Source organism: Equus caballus, chromosome 3, assembly GCF_041296265.1.
Source record: "Equus caballus isolate H_3958 breed thoroughbred chromosome 3, TB-T2T, whole genome shotgun sequence".
NCBI classification, from domain to species: domain Eukaryota; kingdom Metazoa; phylum Chordata; class Mammalia; order Perissodactyla; family Equidae; genus Equus; species Equus caballus.
The window spans coordinates 92,066,174-92,093,389 of NC_091686.1; the positions used below are offsets into that span (position 1 = coordinate 92,066,174).

At 40.2% G+C, this 27,216-nt stretch overlaps 1 protein-coding gene across 22 annotated transcripts in view; it reads right to left on the minus strand.

Annotated features, from left to right (window-relative positions):
* LIMCH1 (LIM and calponin homology domains 1) overlaps window positions 1–27,216 on the minus strand; it is a 314,999-nt gene that overhangs the window by 136,754 nt on the left and 151,029 nt on the right. For 7 of the 22 annotated variants that reach the window (XM_070263889.1, XM_070263884.1, XM_070263883.1 and 4 more), the window contains exon 1: window positions 19,725–19,943. The exons of 14 other annotated variants lie outside the window; for them this stretch is intronic. The gene's annotated coding sequence lies outside the window, so the exon portion shown is untranslated. Of the gene's footprint in view, window positions 1–19,724; window positions 20,023–27,216 lie in introns of those variants that run through there. One more of the 22 variants, XM_070263891.1, reaches the window with a different exon arrangement.

Below are 27,216 nucleotides of genomic sequence, written 5' to 3' on the forward strand. Positions count from 1 at the left end.
CCTTCCACTGTGCCCTTATAATTATGTAAGGTAAATTACAGTCAGACCTGTGTGGCCTTGAAAGCCTTGGAAAGGAATTTGAAGTCTTTCAGTGTTGTACTGAAGGGGCAGGAGAGTAACATAATCCCCACTGAGTGACAGGAGCTTTGACAAGGGCCAGTAGAAACAGAAAGGAAGAGATGGATGTGAGAGAGAGGACTTCAGTAGAATTTATAGGACCTCGGGACGACTGCATGTAGGGGTGAGTGTTGGAAATGCCTTCAAGCATGATGGCTGAAAAGATGGTGTTGCCATTAAGGGAAATAAGTTATTATGAGAAATAAGGTATGCTGATGTAGGAACGAGTTGTGAGATTTGTCATATTTTTGACAGAATGAAATGGCGAAATTGTCAGAACACAGGAAATAAGGAGACAAAGCCCTGAAGAGAGGTTCGGAATGTCAATATAGACTTGGGAGTCCTTGGCATATGGATCTGGGGTCCTCATCATGTGGACAGTGTTTGAAATGAAAGGAGTAATGAGGACAGTAAAGGGAAAAGGAGGTAGAGAGAGGTGCAGAAACGACGAAGGACGACCTGAGGAAATGCCTGCATTGGGCTGGAGTAGAGGATATATAAAGGAAGTAAGAGAGAACTAGAAGCTGTAATGTTACAACATCAAGAGGAAAGACAATTTTAAGCAGAAATTATCAATGGTATCAATCATGTGGAAGGTAGCTGGTGATGTCTAGAGACTTAGAGAATGGGTTTAATCCAGTGGTAGGGGTGGAAGACAGTAAAGGGTTAAAACGTGAAGAGACGCTGAGGAAATGGATATGTAAATGTATGATGTAAATGTAGAATATGTTTGCAACGTTTGTCCCTGAAGAAGAGGATGGAGAAGATAGAAGTTAGAGGATGTAGCCAGGCTCAGGAAAGGGGAAGTTAAGAGTAAGAAGGGACTGAGTAGGTTTGTAGACTCAAGGCAAGGAGCTAGTGGTGAGGTGAGGGATGCAGAATGTGAGAAAGGTGGACTATAATAGTGAAGTCTGCTTCAGGAAGATTCTGGAAGAAAGGATCAAGACAGGATTGGAAAAAGGAAGAAAGGACACAGGCTTCAAGGAACATCTGAGATAGGAAGGAAACTGAAGGTGTTTCTCTAAGATGACTTGAAGCTGGATTTTCAATTTATTTTTATTATGTTTTAGTGTCAACAATTGCAAAAGTATTTTATTTAAAAATCTACTATTTTTAGAGGACTATATTTAAAAGACAAATTTTTTAAAATCCTGCCTTCCAGCACATATTGTCATAATCCTCCCTCTGCCCTGCAAAACTAACCTGCCAAATCAGACAAAAGATTTACTTTTCTTCAGCTACAAAGACTATGCTTTTCTTGGTTAACACAAAATAAACAACCACCCCAAAAATCCACCTGCATCTGACAAACCTAAATTTTTGCATTAGTAAATCAAATGTTTATCATAATTTTAGACGGTGAAGATATGTTTGTTAAAATAACTACTAAAAGTCAAAATCTAATAATTTTAACAAAGAAACACTACTTGCATTGACATTATATACAGAAAGCCTCCTCTTTACAGCATTTATAGCATTAATTCAATCATACATGAGGAAGAATTATGGCACTCACAGAAGACATTGATTGAAAACAGTCCCTTAATCCTGCAGAATTTACTGTCTCAAGAAGGAGAAACACGAACTCATCTTTCCTAAATACAATATGGCTGACACTATATAGAGAAGTGTACCAGGGCATGGGAGCCCACTCAAAAGTGCCTAATAGGAGGCTGCAGAAAGATGTGAGCTGGGTCTCTAAGGATGACTTCTGGTTTGCCTCTTGTCTGAAGAGGGAAAGGGCATGATGGGTAATGGCATTGGGTGCTGTGGGAAGTAGGGGTGAAGGGGCAGGAAATGGAGCTGGGAAAAGACTGTGGAAAAGAATATGGATTGTATCCTGCCAGGGAATGGAACCAATAAAGCAATTTAAATGGGAAGGAACATAATCAGAAATCACTGCCTAAATTGTTTCAAGCCATTCACTTAGTCAATGGCTCAACCAATACCTTCCTAAATCCTTTCCCCATTTTTTAGGGAATTCTCACAAGATCTAAGGCAGGACAGTGCTGTCTCATCCTGCCTCGTCAACTCTGAGAGACAAGTTTCGAAGTTCTTTTATTTTTTTTAATGTTGTTATTTGTTTTTTATGACTCTTGAGAGAAGGGTAAATGGTCTGAGAGTTGTCACCAAAGTGTCAAAGAGTGCCCTAAAAGCACATACTGTTTATGGGTGGCTTTTGTTTGGTCCAATGTGTATGTAGTAGCTATACTTAAAGCTGTAAATAAATTTGATGGCCAGGCACCATGAGGAGTCCCTGAGAAAGTCAAACTACCAGGTGGGTGTGTGTAGGCACCACGATTAGGCTAAGGATCTGCAACCCTTAAAACTTACTTGCTGGACATCAATTTTCAGGGGAGGTTGAGTTCAGCATGGGGAGGGTTAGACAAAGAGTATGTGTTGGTGCCACAAGCAGCTCTCCAGTATTCCTACTCAGCTCTCAAGCTCACAACTGAAGCCTCCACAAAATCCCCCCACAGACTGACTCACCTTCCCGAGAGTAGAGCTTAGAATCTCCCTGGGGGCTTTCATTTGCCACTCCATCTTCACTTGAAGGGGCTCATCTAAGGGTCCCTTCCAAGCACGCAGTGTCTGGAGAGAATTCTGCTAAATCAAGTTTTCCTCATCACCTTGAATTACCAGCAGTGTTTCAGCACCTTGGTGACTATAATTGTACTGGTTCTGCCCAGCAGGTCATATCTTATTAAGGATTCTGACCACCAATTTATTTATATACACACACATACATACTCACACACACACAGCAGCTATAAATCTTAAAATATATTTTTTAATGCCTTTGCTTGATTTAGGGCTACTTATTGAATGAAAAGGCACCAGTTTAAACTTCCTTGGATATCTTTTTAAAAAGACACCTGGGTTTTCCAAATCCTCTCTCCCAGACTCTTGTAAATTCTACATGCATGAGAGAGTGGAGCTGTATTTTTTTAATGTGCTATAAGCACACTAAATAGTACATGGGACTCCCATGTATAACTCTTTTTATAGGGCTTGGAACATCATTTTACATTTATCTTTGTTTTTATGACATTGTTGGTTGTGATGAATGCTCGACGCCTAGCCCTTATAAATGTAGGCAACTCCTCCATCCTCGTATTGTTGCTATGGAAACAATGAGAACCACTTTACAACAGCCCCCCTGACGATACAGTTTGCAACATTAGAGCACAAGGAAGGTCTGTGTTTGTTACCTGTCAAGATTGTCAAGCAATCACTAATCAGAGATATATGCCAACAATAGTCATTAATGATAGTCAAAATAAACAGAATTTCCACGTAGGATGGCTGCTTTTATAGAAGATAGGTTATACAAAGAAAGAGCTCTGTTAACCAAGTTGGATGATCGAAGCAAATCTTTGCCTTATTCAGGGGAGGTTTCCTGGAAAAAGTAGCTTCTAAGGGATTTTGTAGAATGTGTGAGTGATGTCATTTTATCTCGTAGAAACCTGATCTCTTAGTTCCAAGGAAACTCCCCAAATTGCTTCATTCAAAGGGTAATTCCCCAGTCTGTTCCCACCAAGATCACATATATGAGGGAAACCACATGGCAAAGGAGAAAATGCTCAGGCTTTGGGAGTCTGAGTTCAAAGTCAGATGGATTCAAATCCCATCTCAGCTGATACTTAAGGTACGGGACTTTACTTAATTTATCTGGGTCTCAGTTTCCTCAACTATAAATAGGGGTTGATAATATAACCTATCTCCTAGGCAGATTTCAAGCAATACATGTAAAGTGGTCCAAAGCCTGGACAGATCATGGGCACTCAAAAAGTGGTAGCTAATATTATCAGCCAGCTGATAGCAGAGTTAACGATTAAAAAGTGAAACCAGAATTTTGATACTGGCTGTTATCTCGGCTTGTTATGATATTTTCCCAATAGCTGCATGGCTAACTTGTTACTTTTTTCAGATCTTTGCTCAAATATTACCTTCTCAAGGAGGCCTACACTGACCATTCACTCACTCTATTTAACAGGACCTCCTATAGCCATTCCTCCCAACATTTTATGGTCACCCAACATAGAATGAAATTTTCTTATTTATTAGTTTTATTATTATTATCTTTTTCCCATTAGAATATAAGCCCCTCAAGGGCAGGAGTTTTGCCTGTTTTGCCCACTGAAGCATTTCCAGCACGTAGTAGATTCTTGATACTTGTTGAATAAATGAAAGAAGAACTTTGCTTAGGTTTGTTTTGCATTTGAATGTTGGCTCGGTTGAAAGGGGTAAAGCTTCCCCACAGTGCCCACATATCAGCTTCGGGGTGGGGGCAAGACCAAGTACACTGCTAGCTGGAGGCCCAGACCCAACGGAAGGCACTGAACTGGCACTGGCACAGGCATGCCAGGCAGTACGAGTGACAGAAAGCTTTGCTGAGATGGGCTTAAGCATTCACAACATGCTCCCTTGCCTAAAATCCTGCACACATTATGCCCACTAAGCCGCACAAGGGCAAGATGTTTGAGCTTTCCACGAAAACAGTGGGAAACTCTTGCTAAGTCAATGGCGTCATGAGTGTGATGTCTATCAAGTTTATAATGCTAACAGAAACCTGCTCTTTGAAATTTGTGAACAGTTTCCACATCCGCTAACTATTCATGCCTTTTTCAAGCAGATGTGTCAACATCTCACCAAAATATCAATCAAACGGCAGTGACTGGAATCTTAATCAACTACAGGAATTCTCAAGTAGAATGAAGAGGCTTCCACAGCAAAAAAGATGCTACAGAGTTGATAATGCCTTTCAATCCTGACTGCTAAGTCTTTAGCATCCATCCTACCCTGCTGCAATTAGAGCACAAATCCATAAAAGCAAGGACTATGTCAATATCTTGTTCCCTGCACAGTGCCTGGCACCTAATAGGCACACCATAAATATGTATCAAATGAATGAATGAACTTTGTTAACTCAATACATATTTCAAAGACCCTTTATGAAACCCAATTGACACAGTTCAAGGACTAGAGATTAAAGACAAAGATTTTGTTCAACAGGATGGATGAGACTTGGCAGCAGTATATATGGAAAAAGATCTGAGAGGTTTTGTTTTTCTCAAGCCTGACATGAGATGAGGGCCAACTGTGCAATTCATCTGCTAATAAGTTAATGCCATATGGGCCCAAATTAACAATTAATAGAAGCGATGTGTCCAGAGGATAAGAAATAATGGTTCCCCTGAATTTGTAACTGGTCAAACCACATCTGGAAAAGAGTTGTCCAGGTCTGGGTACACATTTTCAGAAAAATTCTGACATAAGGGTGAGTAGTCCAGGAACTAAGTCTCAGAGGTAATAGGGGAAGGAATTGGGTAGCAGGAGAACATGCTTAGGATAGCCACCTGGAGCGAGAAAGACAAGTGGAGCAGCACAGGATCACCCCTGTCACCTTGGCTGACAGCCAGGTCACCCCCCTAACATATGAGAGAGCCCCACCAACCTCAGCAGACCCACAAGGCTCATCATCCCAGATGTGTGAGCAATTAGACACTTGTTTTCCATCCCTGAGGTTTTGAGATTGTTTGTTACATAGCTTAACTGCAACAGTAGATAACTGATACAAAGAGAAATTGTGGAAGGTCTGTCATATATAAGAGGAAGCAAAAGAATCCTATTTCCTTACAGATGAGAATGGAAGAGTCGATTTAAATCCTTAGTGGTTCTCAAAAAGGAAACTTTTGCTCTTGGAAAATGGGAGCTTTATAAGGATTGGAGCTATTCATCAACTGAATAGACTTTACTGAAACTGAGCTTAGAAACCAGCAAAGCCAACCACCTCGCCACAGTGTTCACCAGGCCCAGGCTGGATCCGGCCTGCCCTTAGAGAGCTTGAGAACCCACTTAGGTCAGAGACCTTCTCTGTTTTGTTTTTTCATCCTTCCACATTTGGTATTCAATAAATATTTGTTAGAGCAAAATGAGTGGAAAATGGTAAGGCTGGCCCCCAGCCCCTGAATCCAAGAGGGTAAACTGTTGAAACTGAGTCTAAAAGCCACATAGATCTAACCAAATATTTAGAAAATACTTAGAAAAATATTTAGAAAAGCTATTTTCCAAGCTCCTGACAAAAGGAACGGGAAAAATAGAGAAGAGGCTGAGTGTCTAGGGGAGATAGAAGTAGAGTAAATTGAATATTTTGTGGCACAAAATTCTAAAATATTCATGGTTATACTTTTTACAGATTAGTGAGAAGCAGCCTAGGAGAACAAGCAGCAAGGAACAAGGAAAAGGCACTGATTCCAAGAGAACAAGAGATGGTAAGGAACGGCTTCAAGAGCAAGGTGATAGTATTTATAAACACATTGGGCCTTGCACTCACAATTCCAGCCTTCTGGAACTTTCTTCCTCTCAAGTGGATCCTAAGGCAGGCTTAGCAGTTGCCACGTTTTAAAGATTGGTACATGAGGATATAAGGGATAAGCCACATGGATAGAGGTCCCTGCCCCTTAGGGAGGACAGCTCTTCTTTTGACAGACTCTTCACACAGCTCATGAACACAGAGAAAGTATTCTCTCTGATTTAACAGGAGTCAGCAAACTTTTCTCTTAAAGATACATGATTTTAGGCTTTGTGGGCCATATGTAGCCAGAGATATTATGTGAAGATCTAGACACCTAAAAATGAATGAGCACGACTGTATTCCAACATAACTTTATTTACAGACACTGAAATTCTAATTTCACTTAATTTTCATGTGTTACAAAACATTCTTCTTTAAATTTTTTTCAACATTTTAAGACGTAAAAACCATTCTTAGTTTGCAGGCCACAAGAAAAGGGCAGCAGGCTGGTTTTGGCCCCCAGGCCCTAGTTTGCTGACCCCTGCTCTACATGAGCACTCTAATCTCACCTCACTTTTGTATCTCCTACTGCCCAACGCGGGCAAAATAGACGTCTCTGGAAGACTCTCAGCAGTGACCATTTTGATTTCATAAGGGCAACTTTTAATTTCATGATTCAGCTGCATAAAGAAAAGTAGAGGTTACTAGGGTTACTTTGTCCCAGGCAACTCTTTGAGGAAATTTCAAGGATCGAGTGCTGTATTGCATGGTCTCTGGTGAGCTTGGCAATACAAGGTACAGTTGTTATAAATATCCATGATTATGGAAGCTCAACTAGTCTCATGAACCCTGTAGACAGTGCTGGATGGATGAAAGACACATATTTCCCCCTATAGGTCAGCTGTATTCTTATCTAATTGTACAACTAACCTGACAATGACTTTAAAAATTTACTTCTCATCTCAAATGGTGTCAATTTCCTATCACAGAGGTAGAAAGATAGAAGAAACACTCTGAGTTTTTAGAATCAGAGTTAGTCTCCCACAGTAAGACTTATAAAAGGAATTTCTTTTAAACGCAGATGTTAAGAATAACCTCCTTTCTCAAAATAAGTTAATACAACTATGTCTCATGGAAGCAAAAACCTTTATAATTAATCATGTTTTCCTTTTTGTTGTGGCTGCCAGGAAACTCACAGTCAAGCTTGTACCCCAATTATAGAAATTAAATAAGGTCCTTTGGTTATACTGATATTTTCCATGGTTAAAGCTTTTGTATTTTCCCCCAGCAATATCTTTATTTTTCCTCAGGAACAGAATAAATTATGTTAGCAATATATTCATATTAAGGTAAGCCAAATGAAGAATTTCTTTTAAATATCCTCTTTTTCAAAATTGTCTTTCACTTTTCCATATGTTTCTGTTCTTTATCTGGCTGTTAGTTTTTTGTTGCCATGGCATTTAATATTTACACAAACAATAAAAAGTAACAATTCTTGCCCATTTTCTGTCAACTCTTAGTTAGAATTTCAGGCCAAGTGATATGTGATTGATTCCAACTCGATGCACCCAGAGATGGTGAGATGGGATGGCCTTGAGCCCTTTACTCCACATCATTTCGAAAGTGGAAGACTCATTTTTTTAATGCCTAGGAGAGTAAAATGAGATGAGGATATCAAATTATTTTTCCTCATCGATTCAGTCAACAGAAATTAACTGAGCACCCACTACATCAGACATACAATAAAAATTACGCAATTAGAATCAATATCAAGTTTTGAGTCTCACCTTCCTGTAAACAGGAAACAGGTTTTTAAACAGCAGAGTGAAGAACAGAGGACATAAGTCATTATAGCTGCATTAAGGATGCTGGGGGAGAAGCCTGCCATCTCTTACAATTTGGGTACATGGTGACATTTTATTAATTCAGATAGCATTATTTGGAATCTAAGACAAATGAGACAGGAACTAGATTAAACTATAAAATCTTACCAAATAAAAAGAATCTATTTGAAAATAAATAATGTGTTGATTACAAAGTGATTCGTACCTGTCTCTTCAAGTAAATCAGGCCTCTGACATGTTTAAAAAAAATCTCACCGCTTAAAAGCCCCTATCTTACATACTTACAAAAATCAAAAACAAAAACAAAAGTGTCCTTCTTTTTAAAATATACCATAACTGGGACCAGCCCCATGGCCGAGTGGTTAGGTTCTCATGCCCTGCTTCAGTGGCCCAGGGTTTCGCCAGTTCAGATCCTGGGCACGGACATGGCACTGCTCATCAGGCCATGCTAAGGCAGCATCTCACATAGCACAACCAGAGGCACTCACAACTAGAATATACAACTATGTACTGCGGGGCTTATTAGCGTACAATGAGCACTCAATTAATGCTAACTTATTGGAATAATGTCTGACATATTGTAGGTACTAAATAAGTGGTAGTTAATATTGCTAGGATGGAAAAGATGCTTAACATCACTACTCATTAGGGAAATGCAAATCAATACCATTTCACACCTGTTAGAATGGCTATTATCACAAAGACAAGAAATAACAAGTGTTGCTGAGTATGTGGAGAAAAGAGATCGCTTGTGCACTGTTGATGGGAATGTAAATTGGTGCGACCACTATAGAACACAGTATGGAGGTTGTTCAAAAAAATTAAAAGTAGAACTACCATATGATCCAGTAATCCCACTTCTGGGTATTTACTTCAAGAAAATGAAAACACTAACTCAAAAAGATATATGCACCCCTGTGTTCACTGCAGCATTATTTACAATAGCCAAGACATGGAAACAACCTAAGTGTTCACTAGTGGATAAATGGATAAAGGAAATGTGGTATATATACACAATGGAATATTATTCAGCCATAAAAAAGAGTGAAATCTTGCCATTTGTGACAATATGGGTGGAGCTTCAGGGTATTATGCTAAGTGAAATGTCAGAGAGAGACAAATATCATATGATCTCACTTATATGTGGAATTTTAAAAAAAAGCTCATAGATACAGAGAACAGATTGGTGGTTGCCAGAGGTGGGGAGTGGGGTTGGACGAAATGAGTGAAGGGAGTCAAAAGGTATAAACTTCCAGTTATAAAATATATAAGCCCTGAGGATGTAATGTACAGATTGGCGACTATAGTTAATAATACTGTACTGTTAACCAGACTTATTGTGGTGAGCATTTTGTAATCTATACAAATATCAAATCATTACGTTGGACACCTGAAACTAAATATAATGTTGTATCTCAGTTATACCTCAATAAAAATAAATAAATAAATAAGCCCCCCCCACCCCCCAAAAAAAAACTCAGTATGGGACAAAATGGGAAGGGACAGGGACCATAAGTCTTCACAGGTAAAGGTCTTAGGAATCATTCTGTCCTATCTTTCACCTGACAGATGGGAAAACGAAGGACCACAGCAACAGTAAGTGTACTGTCCAAAGCCCCTCAGCTCTGGGGGCCAAGTCTGATTGCAACCCAGGTCTTTGGGCTTCCAGTCCAGTGTTCTCGGCCTGAACCCACGCTGCATACTTAGTCTTCCTGCCTCCAGGGTGATGAGACTGTCTGGAAACCAGTTTTTCATGCCTATTCTCCAAAGGGAAAGAAATGGATGGGGATTTGGAGAGTAGAGCAAAGTGAGAGCAGCCACTGGCAAAGAGACAAAATTGAATACTGTTCCTAGATATGGAGTGTATCTGGAAGGCATCAGGATTTAATTTTTGGTGAAACCGGCCAAGGGTTTGTAGAATATAACCACGAGAAATAAGAATGGCTTTGGGGAATGAGAGACTGATCGGCTACACTTTTAGACAGGGCCAGTTGATGGAGTCATTAATCATATAAACAAGACAGCCCAATTTTTTAAATAAGAGAAAATTTACTAAGAGACTAAAGAGACTAACTTAGTAAGGTCTTTGGTGGCAGAGGGCAAAGAAATTCTTTGTAGGAGTTTCTCATTAACAGGTGTTTTCAAAACTGAGTTGAGTGGTGAAGTGATCATTGCTAAAATACTTTAAAGCTGGAGAGTATTCCGAGCGTTTAGTTCAACACCTTTTACAACAAGGAATAGAGACGGAAAGAGCAAGAGACTTGCTCACAGTGACTTGATTAGTTTAGTTTTAGGGCCTCATAGATAGGTTTATGGCTTAAAGTGCAAGCCTTAAACGAAGAGTAGAGATAAACAGGCAAAGGATAATGAATCGACACCATTGCAGGAGTCTCCACCACCATTCACCTGAGAGCTTATAAGATGCCAGACGAAACACTAAATTGATCCATATAACTTTATTCCTAACAAAATCAACGAGTTAGGTACTATCATTATGCCATTTACAGATAAGGAAATAGTGGTTTCAGGAAGGATGTGAGTGACATTACCACTGGCATCAGCACCATTACCATCACTCCCTTTTTCTGAGCACGTATCACACACCACAGAAACATACAGTTTTACCTGCATTCGCTCACTTAATCCTCACAATAGTGAGAAAGCTGAAGCTTACATTAAGGTTAAATAACTGGCCCAAGGTCACCTAGCTTGGAAGTGGCTAAGCCAGGAGATGTATCTGGGCCTCTGTAGTTAACGTATTCAAGAATAATAGGATTGGTGGTTGCCAGAAGTGGGGGTTGAGGAGTGGGCACAATGAGCGACGGTAGTCAAAAGGTACAAACTTCCTGTTATAAGATAAATAAGTCACACAGATATAACGTGCAGCATGGTGACTATAGTTAATAATACTGTATTGCATATTTGAAAGTTGCTAAGAGAGTAGATCTTAAAAGTGCTTCTAAGAAAAAAATTTTGTAACTATGTATGCTGACGGATTTTAACTAATTGTGGGGATCATTTCACAATCTATACAAATATCAAATCATTATATTGGCTATCTGAAATGAATATAATGTTGTATGTCAATTATACCTCAATAAAATAAAATGAAGAAAGAATACTAGGAAGGAGAAAGTGCAAAGAAAAATTCCATTTGCAAATCTTTGACTCTTCCAGTATTAAAGACCTAAGCTGACAGGGAGATATAAATATAGTGAAGACCTTAAGGAATTCCTCTGGATGGGGGGAGGGGAAACTCTTGGCTTTTCTGTGGCTAACAGAACATGGAGTTGACTAGAGAAGAATGGGGCTGACCCAGGACAGCAATTTTTGCTCCAATTATACTAAAGTTCACTACTACTTTAGTGCCATAATCTATCACAGGGGAAGCAATCCATTCATTGCCTGGAATGCCATGCTAAGTGGAACAGTAAATCAGGCAAGGAAAGGGTATGGTGAAAGGGTTGAAGGGGAGTAAGCATGAAGAAAGCTGAGAAATAAAAACAATCAACATATTGATTTCACTCCATGGACAGACAAGTGTAAGAGAACAACATAAAAAATCCCTGGGAGACGGTGTTTACCTTAAAAAATAGAGATAGGCGAGGGCTTCTTCCTGCTCTACATAGAACATAGGCTTCTAGGCACTGAAAATAATATATCACCAAATGTCAGCTTAGAAATCTAATGACAGCCTGGGAAACCTTGGTGAAGGAATAGATAGGTAAGCCAAGCAGGGATAATTTCTTATTTTTTATAAAGCATTCAGCCCATGGTTAATACTTTATGTTGGCCAATTGAGCCAACATAACAGTTGGGTCCTCTAATCTATGGCCAAAAAAATTAAAATGGCAAATAAATAGGAAATGAAATGGATGTTCTTGACTGAATGCATTATTTTGTCTTCTAACTGCTTAAGTACGTAAGCTCTGTGTTTATGTAACTTTTTGAGAAGTCAAACCCACAGCTTTTTTTAATGAATACTTTCTGATCAACCATAAGAGACTATCACTCACTCATTTATTGATTAAATAGCCATTTAACAAAACACAACGTAGCTCTAACACCCTACAACTCAAGTTGCAGCAGTCTCTTTTCAGGAATGTACATGACTAAAGGAGCCTTTGAACTATCCCAGGGAGGGAAAGTCAAAGCCATCAGTCAAGGTCAATGTTAAGTTTAGTGCCAGAAGACATGGTAGCTGCCCAATACCTCTTGCTATGATTTTCTTAGCAAAGCTCTTTGTTTTCCATTGCTGCTGCTGATTGCCCCTTATTTTCCACAGTAACTCTCCCTTCACATTGACAAACAGGAAAAAACCACTCAAGTTCTTTCTTACATAATGTGTTTTGTTTTTGTTTTTGTTGGTTTTTTTGTGTGTGTGTGTGGGAGATCCAGAACTCAAAGAGCCTTGATGCTTTTTATCAATTTCACTAAACATCAAGGGCAGGAAATAAATATATTTTTCTCTTCCGATTCAAATACAATACCCCTTTGTGAAGTTGCTGAGAAGCTAGAAATAGTAAATCTGGGAAAAATTTCAGGTGAGAGATATGCATCAAAATATTTCATTTTGCTAAAAATATCTCTAAGTTGGACTTAGCATTCCAACTCTCATCACACTGCAATTCAGGATGATGAATAAAATCTGTTTCACCTTTGTATCGGCAGTAACTCTCAGGTTATACAAAGGAGTAAAATAACCTGTGCTATGATGCTGAAGTCCCTGCAGGCATTTGGCAGTTCAGAGGAGTTGTTTTCAGGATGGAAACAAGAAAGACAGAAGAGGGAAGAAAGACCAATTCAAATTACTGTCTCTTTGTTACCTGGCAACTTGAGTTTGGATCAAGGACCCAAGAGATAACTTAGGCAAGTTGGGGAGTCCCACAAGGCTAAACCCATGACAGCAAAGTTTGCGTAGTCCTCATCAGCTGCTCCAGCACAGATAGATGAGGCTCCCTAGGAAGCATAACCATCCTAAGGGCAGTAGGGCTGATCCAGTGTCCAGAGACAAACCTGGTAGCAAAAGGAGATGTGTGTGGTCCAGGGTAGGCTCCACTGTTCGAGCCCCACAGTAGTGGAGACACATGAGAAAAGATACAAAGACAGACTCAGCCTTGGGGAGCAGGGTGAATGCAATGGAATAACTAGGTAAGAACTCAGCACCCAGCAGCTCCTGGGCTTTCTCTCCTCTGCTGGCTTCTCCCTGCCACCCCAGAGTCTCCCAATCCAAACGCTCCCCTCAACAGGAGCAGAAAATAGATGACAGCTAAGTTTCCTTCAAGTCCTGCCAAGAAAAACATTGCAAGGTTAAGGACACAAAAGCTTCAAATATCCTGCTACTGAGGTTCTTTTTTATAAGTTTCAGTATATACACACACCCAGAAGAAAACTCACTTTTAGTCAAAGGGTTCAAGAATGTTGACAGTCTTTCAAGGAGTCACTATGTTCTTAAACTCTTTCAACAGCTCTATTTGTTCTCAAAAGGATGATAGATTTCTTTAATAGCAGTGTATCTTTCAGCTAGCCCATTACAAGCCAAAGCATAACACAGAAAGTATCCAGCATAATCATGGGTTTGGAGCTGAGGAGGCTTGCGGGGCAAGGGTGGGGAGTCAGAAATACCAGGCCTAGAGTTCATCGTGTTACTGGCTGCAGGAAAGCATGCCCATGGGTGAAAACGTTGCATTTCAGATAAAAATCCAGAGGTAAACATCTGGAGAAGGAATATTTCCATGGCAGTCTTGACATGCCCCCTAAATCTGTCACCCATGCTGAAAAAACAACTTGGATCTGAGAAATGATGGGATGAGTGATCATTCATTTAAGATACAGTAACATCTTTCTACCGAGTGATAAAAACCTATCACAAAATAAATACACACCACATGCTCTTGATAAAAGTATGACACAGACACGCCTCTGTTTTTTTTTTTTATTTTTTATCAGAAATCTGGCCAAGACGTCAGGACTCCAGAGTATAGCACTGCTCTTGGGCTCAGAACCTGACAGGGGAGCTGAGACCTGCACAGAAAAACTAAGATGGTGACAACATTCCTTCACATGCTGTCCAATTAACTGTGTTCAGAATGCAGACAGAATGAGCACAGGGACACATTTCAGTCTACTGGACGGTATGCTAGCCTTCATCCCTGTGCTCAAAGAAAAGAAGAAAGCTTCATCTGGGGACAAAATGGACCTAAAGTTTAATTGTCATATATATTAAATCTGGCCTGTTGTCGTGTTTGAGTAAATTTGATGGAAAATCCAATTTTCTTAAATACAAGTTCTTTTAAGGACAAATCATTTTCTATGCAGTATCTCAAAGATGTCCCTAATACTACACTCAAATCTATTTCATATGTTTTTGTTCTTATGTTTAAATCTATAAACGTAGGTTAACATATTTCTATTAAAAATCATAAAATATATAATATGTATATTTATAGTAAAAGTTATATATCTTTAGCCAAGTTGGAATTCTGCGCCTTGAAGGACACCAGTTGTCTTAGGCTCAAATACTCCTCGCTGGAGAAGGAAGTGCTGACTCCACCCATAGAATTAATATCTGTGTCTCCCAGACACAGCGCCATGTGTTACTTTCTTCCCCACAAATCACAAATTTTATGCAATGAGCTTTTATCAAACCAACATATTATTTACCAAAAAACATGCTGGTGGTACCAAAGATAGGCCAGTTACTTATTTCTTGAAAGTCAACTGATTCCTTGACCATTATAACTTGTAATCAGTTTTGCCAGCATCGAAACAGATTAATTCTTTAGCAATAATGTGAGGAATATTTTATAATTTGTTTAGTTCTTATTTTCAATGCATTGGAGTTAATTAGTATAAGCAGCCTATAGGAAGTTTTTCTCTCTTACTGTTAATACCTGCACTGAAGTGAGACTGTCCTCTGGCTTCAGACAATACCTAGATCAGGCTTGCTGACAGTATAATAGAATGCAAGCTACTGTGATAGGATGATTTCTGGATACACCTGAAATATCAATGTGGCAATAAACCTTACAAATATTTGTTTTATGGGAATGGAAAAAGATAGAAACAAGGAAAATAGGTCAACCTCAGAAAATAGGCACATGGGCTTTTTAAGGGCAAAAACAAAAAATAAATAAAAGCCAGGAAACAAACAGATACTCAGTTGCTGACCAATCAGTTTTCCTTTCTTTCTTTTTTTCCTTTTTTTACAAGTCTACCTAAATCAATTTTTCTCTTAGGTATTTTTTTCTTCCTACAAATTTTTACTGCTAAATTCATATAATTAAATGTTTTAATCTTCAAGTGCTTTGGTTGAATAGTTTGAGAGCAGAAACCTCCTACCTCTAGTACCTTCTCAGGAAAAAAAACCAAACAGGGGCTGGCCCCACGGCATAGCGGTTAAATTCGCGTGCTCTGCTTCGGTGGCCCAGAGTTCGCAGGTTCACATCCTCAGGCACAGACCTACCACCACTCATCAAGCTAAGCTGCAGCAGCATCCCACATAAAATAGGGGAAGATAGGCACAGACGTTAGCTCAGTGACAATCTTCCTCAATCAAAAAGAGGAAGATTGACAACAGATGTTAGCTCAGGGCCAACCTTCTTCACAAAAAACAAACCAACCATATATATATATATACACACACACACACACATATCTATATCCATAGAATACAAATATATACATATCTATATACACCCATATAGATATATATATTCATATATATCCAAGAATTTCCTAAGTTTGTCCATATTCCTAAAAGCAAAATGTAGCAGCAGTAGCCTGGATGAACTCAATAAATTGGGAACTTCCAAGTCTGGTTAGTTATTCTGGGAGTGAAAAGTTGAAACAGAAATGAGGAAGATGAACTGAGAGTCTATCCAAAAATACTCCAGCAGAGTCAGGGCCAGGTGAAAATCCCAGGATGTGTAATAAGAGGCGAGGAAATCTGATGTGGTCAGAACTCCACTCTTGCACAGAGCAGCCAAGAAGAAGCCTGCAAGCACAGACCAATTCCTGACCACCGCTCATCTCACAATACGGCTGAGGTCAGGTTTTCAGATGTCTGCCCTAGGATCAGCTCTAGGAAGGGGAGGGAATCCTCAGTGACTTTTCAAGTTGGATCTTTCATGATATTTGCAGGGACCCGGCCAACAACAGCCAGGAGGCTGTTTACCGAAGTCTTTCTCCAGCACCACCCACAGAATGCTTGTGGAAATCCCTGCCAAAGCTTACATGGCAATCAAACAGAAGGGCCATGCAAAACATGCCCCAGTCATTTCACAAGCTCAATTTCTTCACAGATAGGGGTTGTGGAAGAAATGACTGCTTACAGAAAACAGAGACTCCAAGAATTAATCCAGCCACCAGGATGAAAGTAGAATAAAAAATTATTAATTATCCCATTCACAGTTCACACTGGTGACTTACCAGTTCTGGGCTATAAGACATCTAAAGATAAAACTGCCACATAAACAGATTGGCAAAGGTGAGTGAATGGTATAAAGGGCAGGTAGAGATCACTGTTGACGTTCTCCAAAGTCAAAAAAAAAGATATACCAAATTAAAATCTCAGAATGTTCTACAGACTGGCAAAACCAGATGGAGATCAGATCAGCCTCGTATTTCCAAGAGACGTGAGACTCCAGGCCCTGAAAAGGGCCAAACAGAAGCCCACCTGCCATGGCATACCAGGAGCTGACAGGAGAGGAGGACCTCAGAGAAATCCAGCCTTCTTCAGTCCACACTCTCAAAGCTGGGCTTTAGGACTCTTAGGTTCTAATGGGTCTTTCTTCACATCATTATAACAAAAGCTTTGGTTCTCTCATTTTTTTAATACTTACCTGTGCTCCTTTACGTTTCGGAGGCTGATTATACACATCACTGCTTTGGACTTCCTCCAGTTTCATAGGTCAATCCAATGGCCATGCCTACATATCTTTCACTGCCTTTATACTGTAGTAGAGTTGGGTTTTGTACGCCACTCCATACCCACACAACTCTCTCTACTCCTCACCCCTCACTCATTACTGAGAACTAAGTTTCAAAGCACCATCCTTTTAGGTCTACTCGACACACCTTTTTAACAAAGAAAAAGAAACAGAGCAGCGGTGTTCACTGAGCCAATGAATTCATGGTGCCCAACAGAGTCTAGACCGTAGCATCCATTAAAGTTATGACTATGACTACTTCAACAGTGAATGTCCAATGTTAGTTTAGTACCTGGCATGGAGTAGGAGCACAATAACTATTTGTTGAGAGATTAGAAGCAACCCGCTTATTTCTTAAATTCCATTTTATTCTTTTATTCTCATGTTATTCCTTGTACTGAACAAAGAAGAGCTTGTAAATCACTGAAATCATGGTTTAGGGGAATTACTGAACTCAAAAGACAGGATCAAAATCTCAAAAGTTCCCAAATCCATCCCAATAAACAATCCTCTTCCTTCTCTTCCTCCTCCTCCTCCTCCTCCTGCTGCTGCTTTTCCTCTCTTCACATCTTGAACCACATTACAGGAGAAATTCTAAGCTCTTTACCTATATCGGCTAATTTAACCTTCATGAAAACCATATAAGGTAGTTACTATATTATTGCCATTTTACAGACAAGGGAACAGAGGCCTCAGATGATTGAGCAACCTGCCAAAGAGCACACAGCTGAGAAGTTGTAAATCCAGGATGTGGACTTGGACCATCTGACTCCAGAACACCAGCTCCTAATCACTACACACACTGCCCCCTGAAGGATAGCTGTGAAGAAGGCTAATTGAGGGCTATGAGGAATGGCTTCCTGGCCATTCGTTCAATAAAATATATATCGAGTGCCTATTATATACCAGATGCTGAAAATACCCCCAACCACCATGGATGCTATTTCTATAGAGTCAACATTCCTGTTGCTTTCCTAGCTGCCATTTGCAACAGTGAGCATGCAGAATCCATTAGACAGGGCCATTCAGTAAGAACTGTTCTTTTTCCTTGTCTTTATCTTTTAAAATTCCTCATACAAAACAATCACCACTTCTCTCAGAATTACATGGGACTCTAGCAAGAGCCAGTGAGAATATGCAGCAGCCTGGAATGGCACAGATAGAGACCTCAAGAGAAAGAGGGAAACTAATAAAATGGGGTCTGGAAGTCCCTCTCTGCTCTATTATTAGATTGAGGAGATGTATTGGTTACTTTTCCATGCCTTGCTAAACAGTCAAAATGGCAAGCCATAGGGAGAGTGGTGTATTCTTGCCCCTTCTTCCCGCCCTTGGAAAGGTCTTCTAGGCTAGAAGAGTTACAGGTCACCCAGTCACCTTCTCACACTCACACAAAAGGCAGGAGAGCAGAGTGGCACGTACTCCCAGGCAGAGTTCCTGGATAAAAGGCAGGCTGCTGACGTGTGCAGCCTCCCTTCGCTCCGACCTTCACCTTGCACAGTACCCACCCACGCAGTGCAGAACAATCCCCTTCTCCTGGGGGCTGCTGAATCAGCCACGCAGGGAACAACCCGAAGTGAAGTTTCAGACTCCCAAGACATTTGGTTTATTCAGCACCACGAAGGAAATAGCAGTCGTTCGGTGAGGGAATAAAAATGAGGAGCTGGCTGAATAAAGGTGATAAAAATAGATTTTCCAACTCTACGAAGATGAATCATTTTTCTGTGGGGATTCGCTAGGCTCTGCTTCAGCTTGGTTTTCAACCCAGCCTCATAAATTTGACTAAGGAAAATTTCCTTCCCCTCGATAACCAGGGCCATGAAGTCTTCAGCATTCAGACAGGTCTGACAGGACTTTATTAGAGAATCGCCCAGAAAGAACCTCCATTCCTTCCCCAGCCTGCAGTAAATACTGACTTTGAAGGACAAGGGCTCAGTGGGCTGGGCTGGGAGATGCAGCCCTTGAACCCAGACTCACTGCCTCCTCATTCCCTCCCCAATTTTCTCCTCAATTCTTTCCTTCCTCATTTTAAGAAACAGAGATTTTTAGAAAGCAAAGGGAGGGAGGGGGTGGAAATGAGAGCACAATATGAGGGGGACTCAGGTGAAACAGCAGCTCAGATGCATGCAGTCACATTTACGTCATGACCCCACGTGCTGCTGAGGAACAGAGGACCGGTGGAATAAACCTTTCAGATGGAGCAGAGTTGCTTTTAATTCATACAATTCTTGAAGATTCTCTTTCTTTTGGCTAAATTAATGTGTCTATATGTCTTCCATGACATACCTCAAAAGAAAAAACAATGGTTTCCTTAGAGAATTCAAAAGGCTTAATTAAAAGCAACAGGTGGTAGAAATATCAGGGGACAAGGTGAACTCCATAGGAAAGTAATTTTGATATTATTTTAACCATACGACATAAGCGTATAAAAAGGAAGTTTTTTTTTTCTTTTAATCAAGTGTTAAACTCTAAATAGCTTCCTTCCTTCCCGTATGGACACCCATAAACATGTATTTTCTCTTAACGGATTGTACTTACCCCCACAAGTCCTCACATTCCGCCTTAAACTCCAGCATGCCCACACTGGGAGAAAGCTGGGGCATCTCTCCTTGTGTGCTCCAACAGTCAGCCCCAACAGAGCAGCTGAAACATTCCCTTACATTCCCATCCCCCAAACAGTCAGCACAGTAAACCCTGCTCTGCCCAAGGGCAGGCTGCAACAGCCTGAAATGCTGATGCAGTGAAAGGGAACTAACTGGAAGAGAGCGTGATGGCCACACCTATTGGGGAGGGAGGCGGAGAATTCTGCTCCCTCTGAAGAAGAGGAACAGAATCCCCAGGAGGTACAGTTGCCCCAGTGCAAGTCTGCAGGACAGCTTTGTGACAGCGGCTAGTGTCTAGTAGGCACCCAATCGTCTCAGCAAATCTGGATCTGGAAATAGGCACCTAGTAGGTGTCCCAAAAGAGGGACAAGAGTTCAAGTCCCAACTCTGGAACAAAGTAGTTGTATCACCCCAGGTAAGTCACTGTCTTCTGAGTCTCAGTTTCCTTGTGTGTAAAACAATGGGGTTTCAAAAATAAATCTCTAAATAGCTTCTAGTTCTGCAATTCTAAAGCTACCATAATAATCATGAACATAATCAGTAATAAGCACAGCTACAAACTGTTGAAAGCATACCATGTACCATCTACCATATTAGGTATTTTACATATGTCATCTCATTTAATCCAACAGTACTGGGATGAGATTTATCAAGCTCATTTTACAAATGAGGAAACTGGCTAGCTCACTCCATGAATCCCCATGAAAATAAAGGATCATCATATCCATTCAGTGTTTTGAATTTAAATGGAGGCATTTAATCTTTGTGCTTGAAATTGAGATGACATCTGAGAATGGAATTTCTGCACTGTTGGGTGATTAATGTGTTTACAATCCTTTGCTGGTATAATTCTGAGGTACTAGTATTTATGGTTATGGCCGTTCATGCTACTGAAAAACCCATTTCCCACCTGTTGTTTTTTATTAAACCTCCCTAAAGGACATGAAATATTTCTTTGTGCAGATTCTAAAAACGGGGATCCTGAAATACGTGAGCAGAAACCTCATGTGTGGATTTACCGCTTGGAAATTTCAAACGCTATAAAACATAGTCTTTACAACCAATTCATCATTTGTAAAAGTTTATTAGACTGATACGCCGACTGACTCACTGGTATCCTGTCATTTATTGATACCAATCCATCAAATGGTAGGCTGACATTTAATATTTATTAATAACTTCTGTATTTCTTTGCCTATTTTATAGTTTCCCTGCATTATGTTCTGTTTTATTACCTTCAAACATTCTATTTTCTTTAGCAAACTTTTCATTTCAGAATAGATTTTAGATTTACAGAAAATTTCAAAGATATTACAGGGAGGTCCAGTACAACTCACACCCTACATTTTATACCATTATGGTACATTGATCACAACTATTGAACAAACATTGGTATGCCACGATTAACTAAACTCCATGTTTTATTTGGATTTCATTAGTTTTTCTCTAATGCACTTTTTTTGTTCCAGGATCCCATCCAGGATATCACTTTATATTTAGACAGCATATCTCCTTAGCTTCCTCTGAACTTTTCCTTGTTTCTCAGACCCCTCTTGTTTTTGATGACCTTGACAGTTTTGAGGCGTACTGGTCAGGTATTTTGTACCTCAATTTGGGTTTCTCTGATATTCTTCTCATGGTTAGACTAGTGTAGTGGATCTGGGGAAGGAAAATCACTGAGGTGAAGTACCGTTCTCATAACATCATATCAATCATCTTTTTTTTCTTTAATAGGGAAAATATTCAAGTCAAATTAAATCTTTGAATAAAGTTAAATTTTAGAAAAGATAAATTAAATATCAAACAATTTACTCCCAAAGACAGTATTTTAATTGCGGAGAGAATAAAAAAAAAGAGAAACTACTTTTTGCAGCCATTGAGATGAGGGGAGACCTAAGATTCCAGCAGGAAGCCAGCTAATTACAAGAGAGGTGTCTAGCAAGTTCTTTTGAAATGCTTGCCAACACAAACTTCCTACAAAAACAATCTCAGATTAAGATACATTTTAAGAGAAGTTCTGTTTCAGCCTAGCATGATCTCACTCTGTCATACAATGCTTTCAGATATCTGGTGAACTTTTTTTCTGTTGTCAAACAAGAGAATTCCTACAGCCCTGGGTATGGAGTAGATGCTAAAAATTAGTTCCACAGAAATTTATTCGTTAGGTAAGCTATGACTATGAAAAAAAGCATTAAGACTTAGGCTGAAATATGTATTTCCTGCTATTATATATTCTTTCCTCACAGTTCCTAATTGAAGGTCTGTTCCTAAGGGAAAAAAGTGAGGAACTGATGTAATGTCACAAACTCTGCTAAACGCTGTTCAATGAAAGATAAGGGAGAACAAGTGGTTTCTTTCTTCAAAGAATGGCATTTTTTTTCAGGGACAGGAAGAGAAAAAAAAAACCTAGAAAAAAGTTTTACAGCACTGCTATATATAACCTTCCACCTCTGCAGAGACACAAAATAATTATGGAAACAAGCTTGGAAAAATAATCTGTGGTGCATGAGGAGGATATTAGACTTCAGCTAGCAAGTCTAGGCATTCATAACACATGTGAATAAGAATTTCAGTGCTTGGCTGGCTTGCCCACTGTTATGGGCTGAATTGTGCCCTCTCCCTGCAATTCATATGTTGAAGTCAGAACGCCCAGTAACTCAGAAATGTGACTGTATATGGAGAGAGGGTCTTTAAAACAGGTGGTCATGTTAAATGGGGTCTTCAGAGTGGGCTCTAATCCAACATGATCGGTGTCCTAAGAAAAGGAGATTAGGACACAGACACGCACACAGAGGGAAGACCATGGAAGACACTGAGGGAAGATGGCCATCTGCAAGTCAAGGAAAGAGGCCTCAGAAGAAACCAACCCTGCCACATCTTGATCTCAGACTCCAGAATTGTAAGAAAATAAATTTCTGTCCTTTAAGCCACCCAGTTTGTGGTAGTTTGGCATGGCAGCCCTAGTAAACTAACACACGTGCCTAGTACTAAGTGTGAGGGATCAAGGAGCAGAAGAGAGGCTAGAGGGTATGAGATAGGGCGGCTATTATATCTCAACGAATTGTCCATTACATGAAGATCTTCCTAAGTCACTATCTGTCATGACTTTCCTATCTAAGTGCAGTTGCTAATGATTCCTCCTGTAGTCTCAAGCTCCTTTTATCACCCTTCCTCCTCCCCCACGTCTTGGCTGATATGGATCAAACACTCCAAAGATAAGACTACAATTTGGGGGTGAAAAGCTTCAAAGCTTGTGGTTTTAGACAAAGAAATAATTTGTCTTCATATATACTTAAGCATAAGGATTTAACTTCAAAAATAATCCATTCATTAACCTAGTCCAATTTTTAATAACTTTTTCCATGAGTTTGAAACCAGCATTTCCAATTGTCTGCCAGACATCTGCACATGAATATCCCTTAGAGATAGCCAACTCAATATGTCCAAAAGAGAATTCATCTTTTCTCTTGGAACCCATTTCTCATCAACTGTTCCCATGATTCCTATTAACGGCATCACTATCCTCCAAGTTGCTCAAGTCTAACATGCAGATGTCATCTTCCTAAGATTATTTATCATATTTCATCAATTCTAAGATGTACAATTTTGGGTTTTTTACCTCTGAAATAAAGATGCATCTTTCCATTGCCGGTATCTTATTATTGTGTCATAATTTAATTGACAGCTTTTTAAAATATTATAGTTTTAAAAATGGTGTGTCTTATCATTGATGATATATTATATTCAGTAAAAAACATAGAAACACAAATCCTGTCTCCTCATCTCTATTCCCACTGCTTCTGCCAAGGTTTAGGTGTCCATCGTTCTCATTTCAACTGCTTGTCTCTTAATTGACATTTGTTGCTGGTCTCATCCCATAATCTTTCCACACAGCCACCAGAGTTATCTGGAACACAAGATTCCTTTGTTTTCAATGGCCCTTACTGCATACAAAATGAGTCCAAAGACCTCCAGATGGCATTTCTGGCCTCAACTTACTATTCCTGGTCCACTTTCCACAGCATTGATTTCTCTCAGGGACTCTGGGGCTCCAGCTCCAGCCATATGCAAATACTAGCCACTCCCAGATGAGACTCAGGTTCTAGTGACTCAGAGCCTTTCTCATTCCAGCCCCTGAGGCTAGAATGTCCCTTTCCCAAACTCCAATGGTCTTTACTATTTGTAGATACCTAGTTCAGATCCCACATTTTCCAAGATCCTTAATCTCAAATAGAAATTTCTTCCTTATTCTGCCTTGTATATTATATTTGATTAACATTTCACAGTCTACCTTTATTAGATCTTATTTGTATATTTGTCTCCTAAAAGGCGATCCTGTGAAAGGCAGGAATTATGTATTGAGTCAAGTAGATTTTCACTTGGGAAGCAAGAGAAAATATACCATCTCTTTTTAGTGCAACTGTGCAGAAGAAAACTGGGAAACAGATCTTAAATGTCATGCACAAGAGGTGGTCCAAGAAAAATCCTGTAACTATAAGGGACACATTTGCAGGAAAATAAGAAATCGATGCCCTGATTTCTCAATAGATTAACATAACCATTTCATTCACTGTGGTAGGCAGCTTCTGAATAGCTCCCAGTCCAGTGATCCCATCCTGCTGTATTCAGGTCCTTGTGTAATCTCTTCCCCTTGCGTGTGGGCTGGATCTAGTGACTTGCTTTTAATCAACAGAATATGGCAGAAATGATGAAATGTCACTTTCAAGATTAGGTTATAAAGGACTGTGACTTCCATCTTGTTTGTTCTCTCTCTTTCTGGCTCTTCTTTCTTCCTCACTCTGATGAAGCAAGCTGTCACATTGTGAGCTGTTCTATGTAGACAGGCCCACATGGCAAGGAACTGAGGATGGCTTTGGCCAACGTCCTAAAAGGAATTGAATCTTGCCAATACCAGATGAGTGAACTTAGAAGTAGATCTTTCCTTAGTCAAGTCTTGAAAATGACACTGGCCAATACCTTCATTGCAGCCTTGTGAGAGACTCTGAACCAGGAACCCAGTTAAGCCATGCTTGACCCACAGGAACAATGAGATAATAAACGTTGTTTGGGTTTTCTGTTTGTTTGTTTGTTTGTTTTTGAGGAAGATCAGCCCTGAGCTAACTGCTGCTAATCCTCCTCTTTTTGCTGAGGAAGGCTGGCCCTGAGCTAACATCCATGTCCATCTTCCTCCACTTTATATGTAGAACGCCTACCACAGCATGGCTGCCGCACAGTGCCATGTCTGCACCCGGGATTCGATCCGGGAACCCCAGGCCACCAAAGTGGAATGTGCACACATAACTGCTGTGCCACCGGGCGGCCCCAAAATCCGTCTTTCTTTTTTTTGTTTTTGTTTTTGTTTTGAGGAAGATTAGCCCTGAGCTAACTGCTACCAATCCTCCTCTTTTTGCTGAGGAAGGCTGGCCCTGAGCTAACATCCGTGCCCATCTTCCTCTACTTTATATGTGGGATGCATGGCTTGTCATGGCAGTGCCATGTCCACACCAGAGATCGGAACCGGCGAACCCCGGGCCACCGAAGCAGAACATGTGCACTTAACCACTGCGCCACAGGCTGGCCCCAATAAATGTGGTTTTAAGCCGCTAAGTTTTGGGGTAATTTCTTACACAGCAATTAATAACTTACCAAATAAGAAAATCAGAAGGCAGATGATAAACACAGGATGAGTGGGAAAGACAAAAAACTCCTATTGAGTCTTGCTAAGTACTCAAAAAAGATGTGCAAGAGGATTAACTCGTTGGTCTGATCCAAGCACACTGGTGAATAACCAAGAGCCAACCTGCTACAGTGGGCATCAGAATTCCCCTTCACCAGGTCCAACTCACTGTGGAGAATGGCTCTCACCAACAGACACACTTTTATCTTTGTGTTCACGATGTGGTCAAGTCTTTAGGTTTAGGTCATAAATTAGCCATAGTCTTGGTTCCTAGGAGTGATATATGTACTGGGAGATAAATCTAGAATGCCACCTTAGCTCAGGGAAAGCCTTTAATGCCTTTCTGAGATGTTTGGATTTTATTCCATAAGCAGTGGGCAGCCACATAAAGTTATTTGAGAAGATAAGGGACATGAGACAATCTGTGCTTTTAGAAGCTACCTATGGAAGCTGTTACAACTAGCAGCACACAATCCATATTGACTTGGGAGGGATAAGATAAACAAAGCACCCCCTAGGTTCATATTCCACCATTCAACTGAATGCGGGATTGAGCGTAGCAAAGACCTCATGTGTTTTGTTGTTTTTCCCTACAGTCTGTGCTTTTTTATGTCTAAACCTACGAAAATGCTAACCACCATCGCTACTTCGGCTCCACTTTGGCACCAAACTCCAGAGCAGCAAATTGAGCATTCCTTGTGTGTGTGGTGTGGGAACACAACTGAGGTTTCCCCACTGTGCCAGAGATGAGGATAAAAGAAAGTATGTCATTAAATTCAATTTTGGCTGAGATTCTTCACAGGGTCTATTCATTTCCCTGAGTGAAATGTACCTCCTTCACACAGAAAATTGCTCAGCTACCAGTTTCTACTTGTCCCCAAAGAAGAGCAAGACCACCTCCAGAGACCTCTGATCGTACCATGCGACTACCACAAAGAGCAGAATGTGGCAGGAAAAATATACTGGGTGAGAGTATTCCAAGTCTCTCCTCCTCCCCTGCCTAGGAAGGAGAATTCTGTGTCTGCCTCTTCCTGAGTCTTTGTTGTCCAGAATCAGAATCATGAGTGAAGCGGGAATTGAAAGGAGCTGAGTCTAGCTGGATTGATTTGAACTAGAAAAGGCTGAGGGTTAGTCATAGCAGAGGAAGGAGTAAAAAGCAAGAAAGACTCCCGGGAGCTAGCACAGTGTGAGTCTGGAAGATTTTAGGTATTTGGGAGTGGGGAGAGATTTGAGGCAAGCTGGCAAGAGTGAGATGTGATGTGTGTGTGTAAAGAAAAGAGAGAGAGAGAGAGAGAAGGGCATTTTAAGAACTTTTGCTGCATGGTTATGAATGGCACTATTCTATGACCTTTTTTTTGAAAGACTCCAGTCAAGATTTCTAATGTTCTCCTATTATTACTGGTTGTTGAACTCATGCTTCATTGACCATGGTGCTTAAGGTGTCTCCACATGGAGATTGATTTTATAGGGGTGATAGCAGAAATACTACATTTAAAGCGCCTTTTAAAATAGGCCACTGCTCCGATTTGGTGAAATTAATAGATCTGAAATGAGAGAGGTGAAAGTTGTCTTCTAAAAACATATGAGACATTCTTAGAGGGTGATGTCTCCAGATGTTTGGGTGTGTTGAGCTTCAGTGATGTATCGTAAAGCCTAATGGAGATAATGTATCACAGGGCAAAAGGCACAGATTCTGGTGTTAGACTAACCAAGGTCCAAATTTCAACTCTGCCTCTTATTTATGAAAAAG